The following is a 4695-nucleotide window of genomic DNA, read 5'->3' as shown; positions in this document are numbered from 1 at the left end:
AGCGTAGGAGGTGGCCTTTTAACCCCGTTGAAGTTTCTTGGGCAGAGCGCAGGCAAGAAAAATCAGCTGAGTTTTGGGTTAAGTTTGGGTTTGGATTTTGCATCTTGCTCCTACTTGATACATTAGACTTTGTCTCTAAGACTGAATTATTAAAAACACTTGAGGAAGTGTGTTAATTGATGGGGTAAATTGGGAAGGGATGGAGAGAGGATTGCAATTACTCCATCAAATTATGAAAAATCACAGACAGGAGAGGTATAAAATGTAGGGCTTCTCTTTGAATAATTGAAAAGCATCAATGGCCAAAAAAAAAAAAAAAGTAGTTAATCAAGATGGTGGATGATAAACTGGATGGGAACTGGAACACTTTACCCAGCCCTCCAGAAGAGAAATGATGTCCTGTGTTACGCTGGACTATTTTTCTCTAATCCGAATGCAGGAAGACTACTTTGAGCTCTGCCATTGGGAAACTGAGCAGGGATTGAAGAGAAAATCGTTGGCTCTTGCCACTGGGGAGCAGTGTTGAGGACAAGAACTCTTCAGATGTTTGTACCGAGCTGTTAATGAAGCTTTCTGAGCCTTGAAATAGCCAGAGGTTGCGCATCTAGGAGTAATGGGATGAAAACGAACAAATGAAAACCATTTTCAAACTGTCATTCCACTTCTTCTGGAAGGCTCCTGGCAGACGTGGAGGTTATCCCAGAGCATTTTGAGTCATTTAAAACCTACTAGAGAAAGCACTTCGTCAAACAGGGATCTGGTTCCGAGGCGGGGGGAGGTGGGTGTGCTGGTCCTTGTTGTTTAATAGCGTGGCATCCTGGGGAGTGACGTCTTTGCGTGGATCTCTGCAAACATGTTCCTCGCTGCCGCATCTAATGCGATAGCTGGAGTGCTTTTTATCCGCTTTTTTATCTTAGCGTGGTAAGATGAAGCAGTATAAGTGTTAACTCTTAAGATTGTTGCATCTCGTAACTGGGGTGGGTCTTTTTTGCCTGTTCACGCCTACTTACTCCAATCTTACGGTAGGACTACAAGGTTTTGGTTGCTTTTTTATTTCGCATTAGGAGGAGAGTTTCCCACTGTTGATTCTGGTTGTTGCTGCATTGCAGTTGGTCCGCACTTCCTTTCTTTCCCACTAACTTTTTTCACTCCTCTAGGCGGGTGGTGTTGGCAAAATTATTGCTTATTATTGAATTTTTGCCAAACAAGAAAACACTCGACAAAAATAGCTAAAGAGGATGTTGAGTTTTTAGTCTGTGGCCAGGTTACAGCTCGCAGCCAGCTCCGGCGGCTGTTGGAGGCTCGTCAGGGGTTTCACCCCTGTTGCAAGGACAACTGGCCGGTGCTTTTTGTGGCCAGCGATGAGAGAGCTGGCAGACTGGAATTTTTCTCTTTGTATTGTCTGTGTTTGTGGATTTGGGGAGATTGGCTTCTATCCTGTGTGCTGTACAGCAAGGAGACAGCGAACTCGAGCAAGATAGTTACTGTGCCTCGGTGTGCTTACTGAAATAATGGTGTTCTGTAATGGTGTGTTCACCCAACAGCAGCTGCAAAGTTAGTCTGTCTTAGGATAGGATAGGATATTTTCAGTCGGAAGGGACCTACAACAATCATCTTGTCCAACTGGCTATATCTCTCTGCAGCTGAGGTGCAAGTAATTCGTTGCATGCTTGCTTCTACCGATGTGGGCTGCCGGGAAATGGGTTCACGTGCTGTACGTGCCCTTTGCGATGGCTCTGCTGAGGGGCAGGCAGTAACTCCATCGCTTGCAGTCGCCACTTGCGACTGTAAAACATTTAGACATAAATGAGCAGGAGATACTCTGATGGGTTGTAATAATTCCTCTCTCTAGAGGGGGTGAAATTAAAACGCCTTTTCTTTATTCTCCTCTGCCCAGTGTGATGTCACTCCTAACTCAGATTCTCCTGAATTTAAAAAAAAAAAAAAAGAAAAGAAATAATAAAAAATAAACCACCTTGCAGATTTGATTTCTAATGTGATGTGCCAGATGGTAAAACCTGAATTAGGTAGCAGGCATTACTTAGCTGGAGCCTGTAAACAAAACTGAACTACGAAATATTCTTTAATGAGCTAGATTTATTTCTAGGTGCTGAAGCTTCAAAAGGCAAGGGAAAAAGAGGGGCATTTCACATACGGTAAATGTTTAGATAAGCCTTTTCCTTCCTTTCAGCACCACAGCAATAACTCCATCTCATTCCAGGGCTGCTGGGACTTCTAAAACGCATAATTCTGTGAGGTTATAATTATTGTGGGTGCTTTAGCGTGGCGTGGAGCTGGGCTGTAGGATGTAAGTGGTGTTTTTGTTATACTGATGAGCGGTTTGCTTTTTAAATCTTGTCTGTATATTCTTTGGCAGCGTGGTTTTCCAAAATTAAATTGAACAAATGCCTTCTACCTGATGCCCATGAACCAGCACTACTCTCCTTTGGCACTCCTCTGCCGGCTGTGATGATACAGAGTGATTGATAGGCGCGGGTAGATATTTGCAGTGTCAGTTCAGCAGCAGCTGACGAGCAGCGTCATGGAGATGAAACGCTGTGGATTTAAAAGCCGCAGCTGTTTTGGCTGGTGGCTCCATTCGTGTTTCCCCTCCTGCCCCCAGCGCTCGCACCTCGTGCTGCTCAGCACCGTGCTCTTTGCCTGCAGCACGTGGTGAGGAACTTCTCGGGGTTTTGACGTCAGCAGACCCCTCCTGTTGGTGAACAGTCACTAGATACTTAAAATACTGTTATTACCTTCCCCCTAATATTTTAAACCTCTGGCTATGGATTGGCGCTATACAAAAAGCGTATGGGTGTACGCTTCTGTAAAATGGCAATGTAAGGAGGAGAGAATAGGCTTTAGAAACGGTGGGAGGAGAGCTTGATGCGTCAGAAAATAGGTAGGCTGTGTTTAAGTATAGATAATGCGTACAATAAGACCTTACTTTTCAGAGCTCTTCAGCTGTTTAAAAAAAACCCAACAACAAACCAGCCCAAAACCGCCAACCTTTGCTATCTTTCAGCTCTCAGTATCTTACCAGAAATGCTTTTCTTTGCTAGCCAGAGGTCTACTAAAGACAGGGGTCTCAGAGCACAGTCAGTTTTGACACTCACGGGTCCCACCGTTGGCAGTCTCAGTAGAAAGCTGTGCCTAGACTGGGTCTTCATGTTTATTCCTCATTTGTTAGCATGGGAGATTTGGGGACACTTGCGTTGCCACTCCCTCTGCTCATGCTGTTCTTGGCAATGGATGCATGGCTAGAGAGCTGCCAAGAAAAAATTGGGCCAGTACCTTGTTTTCAGAGGTTTATTGGATGTTGCAGGCATGCTGTAATGTCACATCTTGTGGTCAAAGAGTTTTAAGCAATTTTAAGTGCTGTTTCCACCTGTTTTCCAAGCTTCATTCCCAAAATAGAAATTAAAAAATCACGAGAATGCCAAGCCCACCTTTTTGCTCATAAAAATGTAAATGGGAAGTTGTGTCTTCTGAGACCTGCTTATGCTCTTCTGGTGCTTTGGGGATGAACTAACCCTCTTCCAACCAGATGAATAGGAATGTTTTTCCAAAATTCAATTCTATCCCTAGACACAAACAGCCCTGTGTAATAGAAACAGACCTCAAAATGAGGAGTTTTCACGAAATAGTAGCTATGGGGAGATTTCTTCCATCAGCACCAAAGCACGAGTTTGTCCTTGTTTTCTCAGATCAGCCATAGAGATATATAGATATATCATGGACCCCAACTGTGATTTATTTATGTAGGGCTTTTCTTGGAGAATAATTTTTAAAGAGACCAGAAGAAATAATCTGGCACATCCTTGTGTCCCAATACGAGATTATTTTTAAATTGGGTTCAGACCTCTTTACTGGCATTAACTGGCAGATTATAATCTGTAAAGCAAAAATATGTGGGTCTTGTTCAGGTTACTTGCTGTAGCTTGAGATGTTGGGGGGATGTGGGTTAACATACAGGTGTCCTGTTTTCCAACTGATTTACTCGTGTGTGTTGCCACTTCAGAACTTGCTTCTGTTTATTTTCAATACATAAGGGGAGAGATCAGGCAAAATTTCCAAAACTGCAGATAAAATTCAGCTGTTCGTAGGGGTGAGGAAGACGAGCGGTGGAAAGAAACAACTGAACAGCATTTACTGCTTATCATTGATAAGTATATGATACGATTGATAGCTGCTCAGAAAACCCTTTTACTTGTGTCCATTTTTTTTAAAGCCCTACTATATTAGGTAATTAAAGTATACTAATTGAATTAAGATCCCATCTGTCTGAGTTCAGCAAGCCAACAAGTCCCTTAATTAAGATATCATGTTTGCTATAACAGAGGCTGCAAACACAGAGCTGGCCACCAACGGTATAAGCAAATATCTCTCTTCCCATGACAAAGTGCCAAAGCATCCAGTGGGCTGAGGAGATCAAAATAAAATCTGCAAGGTAAGCAGCACTTGCTCTTGGGATGACAATAAATGCAAGAATAGTTATGGGTCCTCTGATAGCTGAGAAAAATGCCAATTTGAGCTGGGTGCAAACATTTTTAAGCACTTGGAGGTAGATGGCAGCAATAGTAACTAAAAGACTGTATTGGGTATCTCGGCATCTGATCACCGTCTCAGTGGGACGATGTCTAATACTGAAGGCAAGAAGAGAGAACATAGTAGTTAAAATCAGTGTCTTCAGGC

This window comes from Fulmarus glacialis, unplaced genomic scaffold, assembly GCF_000690835.1.
Source record: "Fulmarus glacialis isolate BGI_N327 unplaced genomic scaffold, ASM69083v1 scaffold10034, whole genome shotgun sequence".
NCBI classification, from domain to species: domain Eukaryota; kingdom Metazoa; phylum Chordata; class Aves; order Procellariiformes; family Procellariidae; genus Fulmarus; species Fulmarus glacialis.
Note: the sequence above shows the minus strand (reverse complement) of the source record.